This window comes from Saimiri boliviensis, chromosome 1 (genome assembly GCF_048565385.1).
Source record: "Saimiri boliviensis isolate mSaiBol1 chromosome 1, mSaiBol1.pri, whole genome shotgun sequence".
NCBI lineage: Eukaryota > Metazoa > Chordata > Mammalia > Primates > Cebidae > Saimiri > Saimiri boliviensis.
The window spans coordinates 218,080,680-218,101,387 of NC_133449.1; the positions used below are offsets into that span (position 1 = coordinate 218,080,680).

A 20,708-nucleotide genomic window follows, 5' to 3' on the forward strand; every position below is an offset into this window, starting at 1 on the left:
CTCAGAAGCAATCCCCCAATAAATTGTGTCCTTGTTCCCCACCCAGGTTTTAAAGAAGTAGTACAACAAAACAAGGGATTTTTGTCTGTTTTTCTTTGTCTCCCCCTCGTATCCCAAGCAGCAGAACAGTATCTGGCACATAGTAGGCTCTCAAAAAAGCACTTGTGAGTGAGTGAATGAAGTTCTATTTCAAAGTAAAAATGGAAACCAGCAGATCAACTTTATTATAGATTGTTAGATGCTGCTTTAGGTTGTTAGCTAAGGGGAATGACTAGTCCTAAACTCCCAACATTAGGCAGAAAGAACCTGAGGAAGACTTACCTGACAGAAGAGCAAAACAGAATGCTTGCTTTCTGCTAGCTGATTCCTTCCCAAGAGGGTAAAGAGCCAGGCCTGGTGTTCCATTCCACATTTATCAATCAGTAAGTCAGGCGTCTTACTGGCAGCAGAGTGTCTGCAGACAGAAAGACCAGGATGTGCTCAGGAATAATCTCGCTTTAAGAAAACCAGGCCAGGTGCAGTGGCTCACGCCTGTAATCCCAGCACTTTGGGAGGCTGAGGGTGAAATCCTGTTTCTACTAAAAACACAAAATTTGCTGGGCGTGGTGATGCATGCCTGTAATCCTAGGTACTCGGGAGACTGAGGCAGGAGAATTGCTTGCACCCGGGAGGCGGAGGTTGCAGTGAGCCAAGATCGCGCCATTGCATGCCAGCCTGGGCAACAAGAACGAAACTGCATCTCAAAAAAAAAAAAAAAAAAAAAAAAAGAAGAAGAAAGAAAAAGGAAACCATGAGAGGAGAAAAGGTATATCCCTCTAACCACTGAAATGGGCGTACATTAGGGGATTCAGAAAAGGAAAGAAACATCTCTGATTTACATTTTAAAAGTTTCTTCTATTTGCCCCCAGATCCACTCTTTACCTTCCTCCCCTTGCCTTGTGCCAGGGATGATGGTAATATGGGTCCAACTGTCAGAAGGCAATCAAAGAGCTCTGATCTAAGGCCTGGCTATCTTCCCGTCTACATGCCCTGTAACCACTTCCTGCACTCTGGGATATTGTTCTATTCCTTTTTTACTTCCCTCACACCTGTCCTTACCTTTGTAAATTGTTCCTTTATTAAACCGTCTTCAAATTAGCCAGTTTGTGTGAGCATCACTTTCCTGTCTATACCCTAAGTGATACATAGATATAGTGGCTCTTGCTGTTTTCTGAGGACAAAATTACTGAGGGGAGAACATGTGGGGCCGAGGGTGAGGGGTGGAGAGAAGAGGTAAGCACAAAAGCAGGCCAATTAGAAGCTGGCCGTGTGCAGGTTCAAGCCATTCTCCTGCCTCAGCCTCCTGAGTAGCTGGGACTACAGGCACACACAACCACGCCTGGCTAATTTTTGTATTTTTGGTGGAGAAAGGGGTTTCCCCATGCTAGTCAGGCTGGTTTCAACTCCTGACCTCAGGTGATCTACCCACCTCGGCCTCCTAAAGTGCTGGGATTATAGGTGTGAGCCACCTAACACAGCCTGGTTTTAAAGAGAGATTATTTCTGGCCAGGTGAAGTGGCTCACACCTGTAATCCCAGCACTTTGGGAGGCCGAGGTGGGCAGATCACAAGGTCAAGAGTTTGAGACCAGCCTGATCGACATGGTGAAACCCTGTTTCTACCAAAAATACAAAAATTAGCCGGGTGTGGTGGCATGCGCTTGTAATCCCAGCTACTTAGGAGGGTGAGGCAGGAGAATCACTTGAACCTGGGAGGTGGAGGTTGCAGTGAGCCAAGAAGGTGCCACTGCACTCCAGCCTAGGAGACAGAGGATGACTCCGGATCAAAAAAAAAAAAAAAAAAAAAAAAAGAGAGAGATTATTTCTAAGCACCTCCTGGTGTTTCTGTCTGCAAACACTCTCCTCCAGGAAAGATGACTGACTTACTGATTGATAAATGTGGAATGGAACACCAGATCTGGCTCTTTACCCTCTTGGGAAGGAGTCAGCTAGCAAAAAAAAAAAAAAAAAAAAGAAAGAAAAAAAAAATCCATTGTAATAATCTTCAGAATGTGTGGGAAAGGGCAATACAAATGGAAATAAATTAAATTATTAAAAAAGGTGTGTATATGCTGAGCCAGTGTGTTCAACAGTATCTCTCTCTCTCTCTCTTTTTTTTTTTTTTTTTTTTGATGGGGTCTCACTCTCACCCAGACTGGAGAGCAGTACCATGATCTTGGATCACTAAAGCTCCCGCCTCCTGGTCTCAAGCTATCCTCCCACCTCAGCTTCACAAGAAGGTGAGATCACAGTCGCCTGCCAATAGGCCATGCTATTTTTTTGTATTTCTGGTAGAGATGGAGTCTTGGCCGGGTGCAGTGGCTCACACCTGTAATCCCAGCACTTTGGGAGGCTGAGGTAGGTGGATCACCTGAGGTCAGGAGTTGAAGGCCAGCCTGGCCAACGTGGTGAAACCCCATCATAAAAAAAGAAAAAATATATATATATAAAAGAAAAGAATATATTAAAAAATTTTCAAAAATTAGTTGGGTGTACTGGCATGTGCCTATAGTCCCACCTACTTGAGAGGCTAAGGCAGGAGAATCGCTTGAACCTGGGAGGCGGAGATTGCAATAAGCCACGATTGAGCCACTGCACTCCACCCTGGATGACAGAGTAAGACTCCATCTCAAAAAAGAGAGATACAAGATGGGGTCTCACTATGCTGCCCAAGCTGGTCTCCAACAAAGAAGTTGTCCACCCACCTCAGCCTCCCTCTCAAAGTGTTGCAGTTACAGGTGTAAGCCATCACACCTGGCCCAGTAGTATTCTAAGAATATATCGATACGTGTATAGGAAAACAAAAACTGAACATATTAAAAGATTAAAGAAACCAAATTGCCAGGGTTAAAGATGAGTTAATTAGGTAACTTTTGCTTCCTCCATACACTTGTCCACATTCAAAGGTTTCTGAAATAAATAGGTATTAGTTTTAGAAAGTGGGCTTCCCTGACCATCTATCTAAAATAGTAATACCCTAAAAACAGGGATGTGGACCAATGGAATGGAATAGAGAACCCAGAAATAAAGATAAATACAGCCAACTGACTTTCAGCAAAGCAAACAAAAACAAAGTGGGGAAGGACATCCCATTCAACAAGTGATGCTGAGAGAACTGGCATGCCCCATGCCAAAAAATGAAACTGGATCTCCTCACCTCTCACTTTATGTAAAAATTAAGATGGATCAAAGACTTAAATCTAAGATCTGAAACCTTAAAAATTCTGGAAAATAATATCAGAAAAACTTTTCTAGACATTGGCTTAGGCAAAGAGTTCATAACAAAGAACCCAAAAGCAAATGCAACAACAATAAAAAATAAATAGATGGGAACTCATTAAACTAAACTAAATTTCTTTGGCACAGAAAAGAAATAGTGGAGTAAACAGACAATCCAGAGTGGGAGAAAATCTTCACAAACTATGCATTCCACAAAGGACTAATATCCAGACTCTATAAAGAGCTCAAACCAGCAAGAAAAAAACAAATAATCCCATCAAAAAGTGGGCACAGGACATGAATAGACAATTTTCAAAAGAAGATATGTAAATGGCAAAAGAAGATCCGTAAATTTATTGTGTACCTCCCAAGTTCTAGGCAAAGGAAGAGTGAACAAGGTAGATAACTTATTTTTAATTTTTAATTAATTAATTAATTCCTTATTTTTCAGACAAGTTCTGGCTCTGTCACCCATGCTGGAGTGCAAACTCTGCCTCCCAGGTTCAATTGAACATATGAAAAAAATCAAACATGAAAAAATTGCTCAACATCACTAGTTACAAAGAGATGAAAATTAAAACCACAGTGATACACCACCTCACTCCTGTAACAATAACCATAATTTAAAAATAAAAAAATAAAAAATAATAGATGTTGGGCCAGGTGTGGTGGCTCGTGCTTGTAATCCCAGCACTTTGGAAGGCTAAGGCGGGCAGATCACTTGAGGTCAGGAGTTCGAGACCAGCATGGCCAACAAGGTGAGACCCTATCTCTAAAATATTTTTTTCTTTTTTTCTGTCTCTTTTTTTTTTGAGATGGAGTTTCGCTCTTGTTACCCAGGCTGGAGTGCAATGGCGCGATCTTGGCTCACCGCAACCTCCGCCTCCTGGGCTCAGGCAATTCTCCTGCCTCAGCCTCCTGAGTAGCTGGGATTACAGGCACGTGCCACCATGCCCAGCTAATTTTTTTTTTTTTTTTTGTATCTTTAGTAGAGACGGGGTTTCACCATGTTGACCAGGATGGTCTCGATCTCTCAACCTCGTGATCCACCCGCCTCAGCCTCCCAAAGTGCTGGGATTACAGGCTTGAGCCACCGCGCCCGGCTTCTCTCTCTTTTTTAAAAAAAAAAAAAAAAAAAAGACAGGGTTTCACCATGTTTGTCAGGCTGGTTTTGAACTCCCGACCTCAGGTGATCTGCCCACCTTGGCCTCCAAAGTGCTTGGATTATGGGCGTGAGCCACCATGCCCGGCCTAAAAATTTTTCTAAAAAAGGCAAGGCAAGGCCGGGCGTGGTGGCTCATGCTATAATCCAAGCACTTTGGAGGCCAAGGCGGGTCGATCACCTGAGGTTGGGAGTTCAAGACCAGCCTGACCAACATGGTGAAACCCTATCTTGTTAAAAAAAAAAAAAAAAGGCAAGGCAAATCAGGGCAGAGAAGGGAAGGGAAGGGAAGTGCAGATGTGGATGGAATGTGGTAAAACAGGGACAGTTTTTTTTCTTGGAGATGAAGTCTCGCTCTGTCGCAAAGGCTGGAGTACAGTGGTGTGATCTTGACTGAGTGCAACCTGTGCCTTCCGGGTACAAGGGATTCTCCTGCCTCAGCCTCCGGAGTAGCTGGGATTACAGGCTACAAGCACACCATCATGCCTGGCTATGTTTAGTATTTTTAGTAGAGATGGGGTTTCATTATGTTGGCTAGGCTGGTCTTGATCTCCTGAGCTCGTGATCCACCCACCTCAGACACCCAAAGTACTGGGATTACAGGCATAAGTCACCACGTCAGGCCCTAGGGGACACTATTACACTTCCAGTGGGAATGTAAACTAGTACAACCACTATAGAAAACAATATGAACATTCCTTGAAGAACTAAAAGTAGAACTACAATTTGATCCAGCAATCCCACTGCTAGGTATCTACCCAAAGGAAAATAAGTCATTATATAGGTCATTATATAAAAAAGACACTTGTGCACGTGTTTATGGCAGCATAACTCACAATTGCAAAACTATGGAACCAGCCAAATTACCAACGACTGGATAAAGAAAATATGGTATATGTACACTATGGAATACTACTCAACCATAACAAGGAATAAAATAATGGCATTCACAGCAATCTGGATGGAGTTGGAGATGATTATTCTAAGTGAAGTAATCCAGGAATGGAAAACTAAACGTCGTATGTTCTCACCCGTAAGTGGGAGGTAAGCTATCAGTACGCAAAGGCATAAGAACGATATAATGGACTTTGGGGGCTTGAGGGGAAGGGTGGGAGGGAGGCAAGAAATAAAAGACCACACACTGGGTACAGTGTAAGCTGCTTGGGTGATGGGTGCACCAAAATCTCAGAAATCACCACTAAAGCACTTACCCATGTAACCAAAAACAACTTGTTTTTCAAAAACTGTTGAAATAAAATAAAAATAGCACACTATTTAAAAAATTTTTTAAAAAGTGATACCCCACTCCCCACCCCAGTTTCACACAAATGCATACAAATACTACTTTTCTATTCTTCATAGCATATAACTCAAGCTAAAATTACATAATTTGTACATTGCACAATTCCATCAATAAGATTTAAGTTCTCTGTTCTGCTCTTCTCCACTTCTCACTGGTGCACTTGACTAGTCTTAAAATAAAAAAATTAAAATAGGCTGGGCGTGGTGGCTCATGCCTGTTATCCCAGCACTTTGGGAGGCCAAGGCACAGTGATTAGTTGAGATCAGGAGTTCAAGACCAGCCTAGACAACATGGTGAAACTCCATTTCTACTGAAAAATACAAAAATTAGCTGGGCATGGTGGCAGTTGCCTGTAATCCCAGCTACTTGGGAGACTAAAACCCAAGAATCAATTGAACCTGAAGGCAGAGGTTGCACTCCAGCCTGGGTGACAGAACCAGACCGTGTCTGAAAAATAAGGAATTAGTTAATTAATTAAAAATTAGAAATACGGGCCGGGCGCGGTGGCTCAAGCCTGTAATCCCAGCACTTTGGGAGGCCGAGGCAGGTGGATCACAAGGTCAAGAGATCAAGACCATCCTGGTCAACATGGTGAAACCCCGTCTCTACTAAAAAATACAAAAAATTAGCTGGGCATGGTGGCGCGTGCCTATAATCCCAGCTACTCAGGAGGCTGAGGCAGGAGAATTGCCTGAACTCAGGAGGCGGAGGTTGCGGTGAGCCGAGATCGCGCCATTGCACTCCAGCCTGGGTAACAAGAGCGAAACTCCGTCTCAAAAAAAAAAAAAAAGAAAATTAAAAATACATTCTCTACCACTCTTCCTGTGCCTAGAATTTAGGAAGTGCACAATAAATGTTTGCTAATTTACACATACACACACACACACACACATGCACACTAAGGTATTTGGCAACAGAGAGAGATTATTATGATAATTCTAAAAATCTGCAGCACTCATAAGAGTTTAAGTTGATATGATTTTTCTTTCTTTCTTTTTTTTTTTTGAGACAGAGTCTTTTTCTGTCACCCAGGCTGGAGTTCAATATCGTGACGTAGGCTCACTGCAACCTCTGACTCCAGGGTTCAAGCGATTCTCCTGCCTCAGCCTCCTAAGAAACTGGTATTACAGGCACCCACCACCACACCCAGCTAATTTTTGTATTTTTAGTAGAGACAGAGTTTCACCATGTTGGTCAGGCTGGTCTCGAACTGCTGACCTTGTGATCCACCCACTTGGATCCCCCAAAGTGTTGGGATTACAGGTGTGAGTGCACCCGGCTGATAGAAATTTTCTAAAGAGAAATGTTACCGTCTTTTTTTTTTTTTTTTGTACTGTTAGTAGAAATGGGGTTTTGCCATGTAGGCCAGGCTGGTCTCAAGCTGCTGACCTCAAGTGATTTGCCCCATGGGCCACCTAAAGTGCTGGGATTACAGGTGGGAGCCACAGCATTCGGCCATCATCTGTTTTAAAAAAAAAAAAAAGCTTCAGAAAGATTATGACATTCAATTCAGGAAGTCTACTTGAAGGGCTGAATAGGAGATTCAGACAAATATTTATAAAAGTGTCTTTGTTGCATTATATAGTAATGGGAAATATAAAGTTTGGTTAAATATATTATGAAGCCATAAAAGAATAAATTGTTATAGCAAAAAAAATGTTAGGCAGGGGGCAGTGGCTCACACCTGTAATCCCAGCACCTTTGGAGGCTGAGGAGGGCAGATCACTTGAGGTCGGAGGTCGGGAGTTCAAAAGCAGCATGACCAACATGGAGAAACCCTGCCTCTACTAAAAGTACAAAATTAGCTCGGTGTGGTGGCACATACATGTAATCCTAGCTACTCCGGAGGCTGAGGTAGGAGAATCGCTTGAACCGAGAGGTGGAGGTTGTGGTGAGCCGAGATCGCACCATTGCACTCCGGCCTGGGCAATAAGAGCGAAACTCCATCTCAAAAAAAAAAAAAAAAAATTACAGCAATTAAATGATTATAGAAAAGGCTGTGTCATCTGTTATTAAATTTGAAAAGTAGGTAACGAACTAGCATGATCAGTTTTCCTTACACAAGGTAAAACTTTCCTGATTGGGCTCAGTGGCTCACTCCTGTAATGCCAGCAATTTGGGAGGCCGAGGCAGGCAGATGACTTGAGCTCAGGAATTTGAGACCAGCCTAGGCAACATAGTTAAAACCCATCTCTACAAAATACAAAAAAAAAAAAAAAAAAAAAAAAATCAGTTGGGTATGGTTGCATGTGCCTATAGTCCCAGCTATTCAGGAGGCTGAAATGGGAGGATCACTTGAACCCAGGGAGGTCAAGGCTGCAGTGAGCCCAGATCGAAGCCTACACTCCAGCCTGGGTGTCAGAGTGAGGTCCTGCTTCAAACAACAGCAGCAACAACAACAACAAACAAACAAAAGACCTGGCCTACAACTTGACCTTCCCACCCTCGCCTTCCCACCTCCGACTCCAAAAACAAACAACTTTGTAAAGTGTGTGCTCCAGAATGTCTGTCATTGTTACTTCTTGGTTGTGAGATTATAGATGTTTCAGAGTTTCTTCTGTGTGCTTATCTATGTTTTTTTGTTTTGTTTTTGAGATAAAGTATTACTCTATTGCCCAGGCTGGAGTTCAGTGGCATGAGTCACTGCGTCCAGCCTTATCTATGTATTTTTAAATGTCTACAATAAACTAATAAAACAACATGTTGTTTAACTTGTTTCATTTTAAAATACTGTTTAAAATTATTATAAGTAAACCAAAGTGGATTTCCTAAGGACTTGTAGCTACAGAGTATCTCAAAGCAGAAAAACTAAAATTTGCAAGTGAATTAGAATCATAAAGAGTCTGAATATTTTCTCTCTTCAGTGCTGTTACCCAAACATTTATCTCAAGTGGAAACATTTCTCTCTGGGCTCCAAAAAAGATTTGTAAAATTGCTACTGCCTGCCAAAAGAAATTAATATTGCAAATAATAATTAGGTTAACAATGAAAACCCTGGGGGGAGGGCATAAATAAAATACCCACAATTCACAATTATCCTTGAGTGCAATCTGCAGAGGTTGGAGGTTAATGGAGAGCTCCTCTTTCAAAGTCAAATCAAATCAGTGGTGTTAAGCACCTCATGGACAGGACCCACTGAACTAAGCTCTGAGGAAACACAAAATGTGTGACCTAAAGTTCTTGCTCCCCAGAGACAATACTAATGTAGTGGAGGAAATTCCTGTTAGAAATTGGTTTGCAGTGAGTAGGAAGGATGGTGTGAGGTGAATAGCGGGGTTGTGGATGGTGTGGATTGTCATTCCCTTGATCTGAACCAGGGGTTGCAAAAACATAATCTGAAAACTGAATCAGCCCTGCAGACAAGATAAAGCATTTATAATGCTTAAAAATATGTTAGAAAACAGCTGGTTGTGGTGGCTCACACCTGTAATCCCAGCGCTACAGGAGGCCAATGTGAATAGATCACCTGAGGTTAGGACTTCGAGACCAGCCTGATCAACATGGGTGAAAACCCCGTCTCTACCAAAGAGTATAAAAAACTAGCCGGGTGTGGTAGTATGTGCCTGTAATCTCAGCTACTTGGGAGGCGGAGGCAGGAGAATTTCTTGAACCTGGGAGGTGGAGGTTGCAGTGAGCTGAGATTGCACCACTGCACTCCAGCCTGGGCAACAGAGCCAGACTTCATCTAAAAAATAAATAAATAAATAAAAAATAAGTTAGAAACCTATTTAGCTCATTTCAGGCATAGCACAGAGCAACTAATCCAAATCACAAATTTCAGTTATTTGTTCCTACAGGTATAGTTTTTCATTATTGTATCTAAGCTATGCTTGGATTCCTACTTGAAAGCTGACTGACATTTGTCAAACAAAAAAATCCAGAGAATACTGACTTTTAATGACAAAGATGAAAGTGCTGTGCTACTTATGTATTTATTTATATTGAGACAGGAATTCTTTCTGTCACCCAGGCTGGAGTGCAGTGGTATGATCATGGCTCACCACAGCCTCCATCTTCTAGGCTCAAGTCATCCTCCAGCCTCAGCCTCTCATGTAGCTGGGACCAAAGGTGCACACCACCATGTCCAGCTAATTTTTTGATATTTTTGTAAGGGCAGGTTATTACTCTTGCCTAGGCTGGTCTTGAATGCCTGAGCTCAAGAGATCCTCCCACCTCAGCCTCCCAAAGTGCTGGGATTATAGGCATGAGTCACCATATCCAGCCTACTAAATTTTAATAATGGTAACTTCTACAATTATCAGGAAATAATTGCTAGGTAGGATTTCCTCCTAGGCCACTTTTCTCTCCTCTCCTCTCCCCTCCATTGCCCTTTCCTCTCTTTTCCTTTGTCAGAATGAGTCTTGCTCTGTTGCCCAGGTTGGAGTACACTCGGGTGATCTCGGTTTTCTGCAACCTCCATCTCCCAGTTTCAAGGGATTCTCCTATCTCAGGCTCCCAAGTAGCTGGGATTACAGGCATGGATCAACACACCTGGATTTTTTTGGATTTTTTGTAGAGACAGGGTTTCACCATATTGGTCAAGCTGGTCCCTAACTCCTGACCTCAAGTAATCTGCATGCCTCGGCCTCCTGAAGTGCTAGGATTACAGGTGTGAGCCACTGTACCTGACTTCTAGGCCACATTCTTTTTTTTTTTTTTTTTTTTTTTTTTTTTGAGACGGAGTTTCACTCTTGTTACCCAGGCTGGAGTGCAATGGTGCCATCTCGGCTCATGGAAACCTCCGCCTTCTGGGTTCAGGCAATTCTCCTGCCTCAGCCTCCTGAGTAGCTGGGATTACAGGCACGTGCCCCATGCCCAGCTAATTTTTTGTATTTTTAGTAGAGACAGGGTTTCACCATGTTGACCAGGATGGTCTCGATCTCTTGACCTCGTGATCCACCCACCTCGGCCTCCCAAAGTGCTGGGATTACAGGCTTGAGACGCCACGCCCGGCCTAAGACCACATTCTTAAAGCTTTGTCCTGCCACCATTTATCTGCCAGGAACAAAAATAAAGAAACAAACACAAGTAAGCCAATATCAAGGAGGAAAAAAAAAAAAGCAAAACAAATTAAGATTCTATCATGCTGGGAAGATAGGTATAGATAAATTCCCCTAGCACCCTAATGGCCAAGATATTGAATTTCCTTTATCCTGGAGACAGTCGGGAGTCTTGGATATGGAGACAGACTAGAAATTTAAAATCAGTCTCTAAATTTTAGAAACAAGGCTGAGTGTTGTGACTCATGCCTGGAATCTCAGCACTTTGGGAGGCCAAGGTGAGAAGATCACTTGGGGTCTGCAGTTTGAGACCAGCCTGGCCAACATGCTGAAACTCTGTCTCTACTAAAAATACAAAAATTAGCTGGGCGTGGTGGCGGGTGTCTGTAATCCCAGCTACTCTAGAAGCTGAAGCAGGAGAATCTCTTGAACTCAGGAGGCAGAGTTTGCAGTGAGCCAAGATGGCACCACTGCACTCCAGCCTGGGCAACAGAGTAAGAGTCCATCACAGAAACAAAATCTATTGATATGAGTTCATTTTGAAGATCATTCTCCACACTTGGAGCATGAGACTATGCCTCTCAGCAATTTTGATCAGTCTCCAGATTAGTAACTGTGACTTGCCACCCTGGCTGATGGGCTGGCAGGAAGGAGTGTCATATCAGAGATTGCCACAGACTCTCAGGGCAATGTGATTTGTCGCTTAAAGAGGGAGGCAGCTCAAGAGTATCTCATCCTCCAGCTGCTGAGTCATCCTGTGCTGGCAGTTATTTAAACAGAAGCCTCCAGGAGACATATAATCAACACTGCACTCAGACAATGCCCAGACCTCCAGAAATCATGTGTCCAGCTCGGATTGCCTTAGACAGGTGCAATTTGAAAACAGTTTTCATCTTCTTTTCTGTCATGTTGGTACACTGTGGGTTCTGACTTCTGGCTCCTTTTCTCACAAGAAGCTCACCCAGCCGTCACTCTTACGGGACCTTGGCACCAGAGACCACCAATTCCTCTTTGAAGTTTTCTAGCAGCAACAGTGATATTTCTGACTTGGCTTTCTTGTATTTCTCTCACGTTAACAAAATTGGTTGAGCATCTACCATGGGCTACATAGGAGCTACAGGTAAGGCTTGGCTAAAGGATGAATAAGACCCACTCCTTATCTTCAGGAGCTTGTCTAGCAGAAGAGTCTGTCAGGTAATCAGGAAACCCCAATACACAGTGTGATAGCTCTAAGACAGGTATATACAAGATGATGCTCTGGATCTTAACTGTTTGGGGAGTACCTTGTCTGAAAGCTATCACCTTTTTTATATGCCATTTGGGAGGAACTGGGGGGATGTGGGAGGCATCAAAGGGATATGGGCGGATGGACATTTTAGAAGGGGTTTTCAAATCTGATGATATGTTCGCATTTCCACCTGTCTGCCAGCCCTTGTCCAGTTTGACCTGGGCACTCACTGCTGGTCTGGCGGTGAGTAGTGTAGATGGTTCTTTTTCCTGCCCATCCTCGAGGTGCTCCCTTCAATATGTTAAATGAGGACTCCTGTTACATTTGGCTGTCATCTATCAGCCACAACTGCCCAGCCCAGAAGAGCTGGCCTTGGCTTTAGAGCCTGCATCCTGGCTGGCCTTCTTTACCACTTTATTAAGGAATCTGACTTGCTGTTTGGTATCCCATGTACTCCAGGTGCTGTTGATGAAACTGCTAAAGGAGCTGAATGTGACTGACGTCTTTGGAAGGATGAGACTTAGCATGCCCGTACAGTTGTGTCTAAACGTTGTCCTTACCTCCCAAAGGAAAGGTATTGTAAATAAAGAGAAAGGTCAGAGGCTTATTTTAAACACTAAATATGAGCTAGGAGCTGTCCTAGACACTATGTAAAAGCTTTATTTAGTTCTCACTGTAATGTTGGCCTTACGTTAGCATCCCATTTTTTAGACTGAGGAAATTATGGCTCAGAGAGGTTAAGAGACTTATTGAAGGTCACACAGCTCCACAAATGTTGGGTAGATTGAATGTGCACATGGGTCTATGTGACTTTGAATCTTGTTTTCTTTACATTATGGGCATATTTCCCAGGAGGAAAATGAAATATTAACATGGCAATAAGATTTCTTATACCAGTCTGATTACTGGGTCTTCCAAGAGTGTTACAGGATGCATAGCCTGAGTCTCCGAAGCTTTGTTCTGAAGCATGCTATCAATCTGAACAAATTAGTATGCAAGGAAGCCACAAATACATACTAAAATTAATTCATCAGAGAAAACTTGGTTAAATACATTTACATTCCCAGAACTATTAATATCAAAGAATAAAACACAGAGTGGGAAAGAGACGAAGAGAAAATGCGCATGTTTTTATGACTTGTTGATATCTACGGGGTTTTTCCTTAAGCCTCAAAACAATTTACAGCATTGCCAGCAGCATTCAGTACATTCAGAACAGGATCATTTCACCCGCAGCTGAACTAGGGCCATGCCTGGGACAGACAGAGCACGGCCTTCCAGCAGACATGCCAAGGAGCAAGCCAGGGTCAGTGAGTGAAGAGGAGGGCAGGCCCATTTGAAGCCACACAGTTTATGTAAGTGTGATCTAACTGCTGTCACTGAAAATGGGTCAGACTCCAGCTGAGAAAACCAGGGGTCTCAATGACTTGGGCAAAATCACTCTGGCATTTCTTTCAGTCACCTCCAAGAATATGGCCCTGTGACGACGTAATGACGTTTGGATTAATTTCAGTTGGCCATGTTTCACCCTCTTTTCTTGCCTCCTCATACTTGATTTGCTCATTTGTTTTTCGTTTTGCTTAAATACGCTAAACTAAACAGGATACATTATATGACAGTCCGTGATAAATTTACCACTGGGAATAGGGGGAAAGTATGGGATAAAGAAATAGGTCTTTTTTGCCTCTCACAGCTGTGATTCAGTTCTGACTCAAAAGGAAGTGTGCCACCTACTGAATCACAGAAACCACTTCCTGTGGCTGTTTGGTTTATTCTGGAGGAGCATCAGGCCAAGTGCTGCCCTGCCCTGACCCTGACGGGCTCTTCAGAGCCAAGGCATTCACAGCTTGAGGTGGTTTGGCCTCAGACTCTTGAGAACATTGCATATTAAATTACAAGTGTTTCGTTTCCTAGCAAGGAGTCTTTAGCAACATGAAAACGAACATGTGTTATTTGCAAACCAAGTGTATCATTCCTGAACCTGAATATCTTTACTTTCTCATAAGGTATGTATTCCGGATGACCAGTCTTAAGATCTGAATGTACACTGGCTGTTTTTACTGAGGGCAACATGGACAGTCTGCAGGGTAGCATTAACCAGCTGAGGGAGTTCAAGAGCACCCTTTAATCAGTGAAGCAACACTGAACTTGTATTCACTCACTCAACGTATTTTTGGGCATGTATTTATTGCCATGTGCCGAGCTAGGTAGGGGTAGAGGATACAGTGGTAAACAAGACCCCGCAGCTCCTGACCTCATGGCTCATGTGTTCTACACTGTAAGGGAATTACGCTCTGTTCCGCGGGGCAGGGGCCTTCCTCTGTTCACCACGCAGCCCCAGCATCTAGCACTTGGCCTTGCATAAAAGAACCTCTAAATCAAGCTTGTTCAACCCAAGGCCACAGGCCGCATGTGGCCCAGGATGGCTTTGAATGCTGCCCAACACAAATTTGCAAAGTTTCTTAAAACATTATAAGATGCGTGTGTGTGCGTGTTTTAGTTCATCAGCTATCATTAGTGTTCGTATATTTTCTGTGTGGCCCAAGACAATTCTTCCTGTGTGGCCCAGGGAAGCCAAAAGTTTGGACATCCCTGCTCTAAATACTTGTTTGTGGAATGGATACATGAAAAGAAAGAAGGAAGGAGGAGGAAAGAAGGGAGAGAAGAAGGGAGAAAGGAAGGGAAGAAAGAAGGAGAGAGGAAGAGAAGTTACAGCTGGTGCGGTGGCTCAAGCCTGTAATCCTAGCACTTTGGGAGGCCAAGGTGCGCTGATCACCTGAGGTCAGGAGTTCGAGACCAGCCTGGCCAACATGGTGAAACCCCGTCTCTACTAAAAACACAAAAATCAGCTGGGTGTGGTAGCACATGCCTGTAATCCTAGCTACCTGGGAGGCTGAGGAGGGAGAATCTCTAGAACCCAAGAAACGGAGGCTGCAGTGAGCTGAGATTGTGCCACTGCATACCAGTATGGGTGACAGAGTGAGACTTCGTCTCAAAAAGAAAAAAAAAAAAGAAAGACGTTACCATTATATTTTTTTCATATTTGCAAGTGAAGAAAAAATCACCAAGGTAATTGTTTCCTTCTATAATTAGATTTTCAAATAGACTAAAAGTTTCTGCACTTAGATGGATCTGGAGACTCTAGTACCTCAGGACACATGTAGTCTCTTGGTTTTGTTTTTTTTTTTTAATGTTGTTGATTTTATTTTAAAACAATTTTTTGTAGATGAATATGCTTACATATGTTTGGGGTTTTTTTTTTTTTTTTTTTTTAGAGACAGGGTTTTCCCATGTTGGTCAAATGGGGTTTTCCCATGTTGGTCAGGCTGGCCTCGAACACCTGACTTCAAGTGATCTGCCTGCCTCGGCCTCCCAAAGTGCTGGGAATACAGGTGTGAGCCACCGCGCCCAGCTGTTTGGTTTTTTTTGAGACAGGGTCTTGCTCTGTTGCTCAGGCTGGAGAGCAGTGGCATGATCACAGCTCACTGTAGCCTTGACCTCCCAGGCTATGGACTATAGGTGTGCACTGGGGTGCACCACCACATCCAGCTAATTTTAATTTTTTTTTTTTTTTGTAGATACTCTGTTGGCCAGACTGGTCTTGAAATCCTGGACTCAGGCAATTCTCCTGCTTTGGCATCTTAAAGCATTAGAATTACAGGAGTGAGCACCGCACCCTGCCCGCATGTGGTCTCTTAATCAGAGGAGGCCTCTTCTGAACTAGGTAGAGGTCCTAAGAATTTATTCTAAGAGTAAAAGGCTCTTTGTTCTCCTCAGAATAGATCAGAATCCCTAATGATAGAGCATCTACTACTCTAACTTAGGTTGCACCTGATAAGGCCAGTGATTTTTCCAAGGTATGACCAATGGTCAGGTATTTAATGATATAATTATATGGCTCAGTGTATCTCAGCCTTTCTAAACCCTGCTCTTCTTTTGACAATTGTAAAAATCTTAAACTGACCTCCAGTTGAAATCCTCTGACAAGAAGATATTATTGGTCGGGGGCGGTGGCTCACACCTGTAATTCCAGCATTTTGGGAGGCTGAGGCGGGAGGATCACTTGAGGCTGGGAGCTTGAGACCAGCCTGGCCAACACAGTGAAACCTCATCTTTACTAAAAATACAAAAATTAGTCAGACATGGTGGCCTGTGCCTGTAATCCCAGCTACTCAGGAGGCTGAGGCAGGAGAATCACTTGAATCTGGCGGGGCAGAGGTTGCAGTAAGTCAAGACTGTACCACTGCTCTCCAGCTTGGGTGACAGAGCAAGACTCTGTCTCAAAAAAAGAAAAAAAAAATTAAGAAAAAGAAGAAATCCCAATCTCTTCCTTTATGTAGATTCTTCCTCACTTGAATAATGCTTCTCTTCCCCAGTATCGTCCAAATTATCCCAGAGTCAGCCCCTGTGTTTTTGTAAAGCTCTATGTAACCTCCTCTAAGTTCTCCTCAACTATCATTTCATTTGGCTCAACAAAGGGCAGGAAGCTAGATTCTAACTGATATTTTGAGGCTGGGCACAGTGGCTCATGCCTATAATCACAGCACTTCGGTAGGCTGAGGTGGATGAATCACCTGAGGTCAGGAGTTCAAGACCAGCTTGGACAACATGGTGAAATATTGTCTCTAATAAAAATACGAAAAGTACAAAAATTAGCCAGCCATGGTGCCATACACCTGTAATCCCAGCTACTCAGGAGGCTGAGGCAGGAGAATTGCTTGAACCTGGTAAGCGGAGGTTGCAGTGAGCCGAGATTGTGCAACTGCACTCCATCGTGGGTGACAAGGCCAAACTCCATCTCAAAAACAAACAAACAAACAAACAAACGACCCTGATACTTTCAAAATTGAGGCAATTATAACAGTTGTTTAGCCAAGAATTATGATAGCAATAATAGCAAGAAAATAAATTGGTTCACAAATGAGTCTCAGAAGCTCAGTGATTTTAATTTTTTTAGTTTTTGAACTTTTATTTTAGAATACATATGCAGGATTGTTACCAGGGTATATTGCATGATGGTGAGGTTTGGAGTGCACATGAGTCAAATCTGTCATCCAGGTAGTGAGTATAGTACCCAACAGATAGCTTTTTTCTTTTCTTTTTTTTTTTTTTTTTTTTGAGACCAGCAGGGCCAACATGGTGAAACCCATTTGTGCTAAAAATATAAAAATTATCTGGGTATGGTGGTGAATGCCTGTAGTCCCAGTTACTTGGGAGGCTGAGGCAGGAGAATTGCCTGAACCTGGGATGTGGAGGTTGCAGTGAGCTCAGATCACGCCACTGCACTCCAGCCTGGGTAACAGAGCAAGATTTCATCCTGGAAATATATATATATATATATATATATATATATATATATATATATATATATATATATTGTAGGGACTAGGTCTCCATATGTTGCTGCAGCTTGTCTGGAACTGCTGGGCCCGAGCTATTCTCCTGGTTTTGCCCACCAAAGTGTTGGGATTACAGGTGTGAGCCACCACATCCAGCCTGTTTCTTTCTAAATCTACAATCTGCATGTTTGATTTCTTTGTGAATGGTACAAAGTAGAAGTTAAGATATTTTTTTTTTCCAAATGTATATCTAGTTGACCCAGCACCATGGATATTTTTTTTTTAAAGAGAAAAAGAATAATAAGAAAAAGAATAAAGAAGAGGAAGAAAGAGAAAGAGGAAGAGGGGGAGAGAATAGGGGTATTGCTTTGTTGCCCGGGCTAGAATGCAGTCTAAATATGGGTATGCCTACAATTGTCCTTGATAATGGAGACATGAAAGAAAATGAGGGAAGAGAATAACAAACAAGGAGCCAACCAACATTTCATTTAAACTTCTAAGTTGAGATGATGTGGTACTGACAAGAGTGTGTATTTTGTGTAAAGTGGACAGTTCTATAAATGTTATTTACGTTTACTTGTTCCAGATCTGAGTTCAAGTCCTGGATATCGTTGTTAATTTTCTGTCTCATTGATCTGTCTAATATTAATGTTGAAGTCTCCCACTATTATTATGTGGGAGTCTAAGTCTCTTTATAAGTCTTGTATGTCTGGGTATTCCTGTATTGGGTGCGTATATATTTAGGACCTTTAACTCTTCTTGTTGTTGCATTGATTCTTTTATCGTTATATAATGTCCTTCTTTGCTTCTTTTGATCTTTGTTGCTTTAAATACTATTTTATCAGAGGCAAAAATTGCAACTTCTGCTTTTTATTTATTTATTTTTGCTCTCTGGTTAGTTGGTAAGTCTCTCTCCATCCTTTGTTTTGAGTCTTTGTGTATCCTTGAATGTGAGATGGGTCTGGATGCAGCATACAGTTTTAGTTTTTTGTCCAAATTGGCTGTCTGTCTTTGAATTGGGGAATTTAGTCAATTTAAATTTAGAATTAATAATAATATATGTGAGTTTAATACTGCCATTTGCCCATTAGTTGATATAAATTCTTCATCATATTAATGTTCTTTACTTTTTGGTATTTTTTAGAAAGGCTGATACTGTTTGTTCCTTTCTATGTGTAGTGGTTCTTTCAGAAGCTCTTGTAAAGCAGGCCTGGTGGTGATGAAATCTCTGAGTACTTGCTTGTTCACAAAAAACTTTATTTTACCTTCACTTTTGAAACTTAGTTTGGCTGGATGTGAAATTCTTGTTTGAAAATTCTTTTCTTTAAGGATGTTGAATATTGGTCCCCACTCTCTTCTGGCTTGTAGGGTTTCTGCTGAGAGATCTGCTGCAAGTCTGATAGGCTTCCCTTTGTGGATAACCTGACCTTTCTCTCTGGCTGCCCTTAGTATTTTCTCCTTCATTTCAACCCTGGTGAATCTGACAATTATGTGCCTTGGAGTTGCTCTTCTTGAGGAATATCTTTGTGGTGTTCTCTGTATTACCTGGAGTTGAATATTATCCTGCCTTACTAAGTTGGGAAAATTTTCCTGAATAATATCCTGAAGCATATTTTCCAGCTTGGATTCATTCTCTTCGTCACATTCAGGTACACCTATCAAGCGTAGATTAGGTCTTTTCACATAGTCCCATATTTCTTGGAGACTTTGCTCATTCCTTTTTATCCTTTTTTCTCTAATCTTGTCTTCTAGTTTTATTTCATTAAGTTGGTCTTCGACCTCTGATATCCTTTCTTCTGCTTGATCAATTCGGCTGTTAAAACTTGTGCATACTTCACGTAGTTCTCGTATTGTGTTTTTCAGCTCCATCAATTCACTTATTTTCCTCTCTAAATTTTGTATTCTTGTTGACATTTTGTCAACCCTTTTTTCAAAGTTCTTAGTTCCTTTAGATTGTGTTAGAACAAGTTCTTTTAATTCACAGAAGTTTCTTATTATCCACGTTTTGAAGCCTGCTTCTGTAATTGGAACACACTCGTTCTCCATCAAGCCTTGTTTCGTTGCTGATGAGGAACTGGGATCCCCTGCTGAGGAAGAGGCATTCTGATCTTGGGTATTCTCAGCCTTTTTTGACTGTTTTCTTCCCTTCGTTGTAGATTTATCCATCTGTGGTCTTTATAATTACCGTCTTTGTAATTGGGTTTCTGAGTGGACGTCCAACTTATTGATTCTCAGCGCCGAAATCTGAGCAACCCACTGCACCGACTAAATCAGCGGCGTTAAGATTGATGGTGCTTTTCTGACTCTGCACCGAGAACCGACGCTCTGAGGCGCCGGCAAAACCGCCTCGCCGGTCACAAGAGTTGCGCTGGCGACCCGTGGGGCTCCTCCGCTGGGAATCCCCTGGTGCGTGAGCAACAAGAATTCATGTGAAGGTGTGGCGTCCTCTCGTTCTTTGCGTTTTCACTGGGAGCTACAATCCCGAGCTGCTAGTGATCAGCCATCTTGGATCTCTCTCCCCAGATAGCTTTTTCCAACCCTTACCTCACCCCTTCCCCACTCTTATATTTTCCAATGTCTACTTTTCCCATTTTTATGACTGTACCAACAATATTTTTTTCTTTTGTCTTTAAATAGAGATGGAATCTCACTGTGTTGTCCAGGTTGGTCTCAAACTCCTGACCTCAAGTGATCCTCACACCTTAGCCTCCCAAAGTGCTAGAATTACAGGTGTGAGTCATTGCGCCTGGCCCATGCCAACAATATTTTAAACCCTTATCTGCATGTACAAGTTTGCTACTGGTTTTGTTTTGCTCATTACTGTATCCCAAGCATCTATACCTGGCATATAGTACCAGTATATAGTAGGTGCTTAAGAAATATTTACTGAATAAATAAATTAGTTTGAGAGTTAACATTTCAAGTACAACAAAATACCATTCAATTAATTCTCTTTTTCTTCTTTTTTCTTTTAAGAGAGATAAATAGTTGCACATGCATCAGCAGGAGAGGATACAATTTCCTGTCTTTAAGTTTTTATGATGTTACTTTAGGTCAAATGTCACAGCAAATTATATTGAACTCTTGACCAATCTATCTATTTTTTCCATTGGAGTATTGGCCCAAATAAGAAATAGCATCAAGGAAAAATTATTTTTTGGCAGAAAAATATCCTCTCTAAATTCTTGTGTGTTTTGTTTTGATTTTTTCCTTAGTGACTGGAGGCCAGTTTCAATCCACTGAAGCACAGATTCCAAATTTTCAATCTGGTTTTCCTGAGTAGTGACTTAGTGCCAAAAGTGAAGCAATGACACAACATCATGACCAAGGCACTCCCCATCATGCACGCACATACCGGAGTCCAAGCCATATTCCGGCGACTTGCAAGCTTCTTCCCCACTCACAAAATAATGGGTTTGG

General features: G+C 42.2%; 1 long non-coding RNA gene across 4 annotated transcripts in view; it reads left to right on the plus strand.

The window, feature by feature from the left end:
- Nucleotides 1-11,513: 11,513 nt before the first annotated feature.
- Nucleotides 11,514-20,708, plus strand: part of LOC120364329 (uncharacterized) — a 35,843-nt gene continuing 26,648 nt past the window's right edge. For 3 of the 4 annotated variants that reach the window (XR_012513183.1, XR_012513184.1, XR_005579606.2), the window contains exons 1-2: nt 11,514-11,841; nt 12,409-12,523. This is a non-coding gene — a long non-coding RNA (uncharacterized LOC120364329). Of the gene's footprint in view, nt 11,842-12,408; nt 12,524-13,185; nt 17,198-20,708 lie in introns of those variants that run through there. The other variant, XR_012513185.1, reaches the window with a different exon arrangement.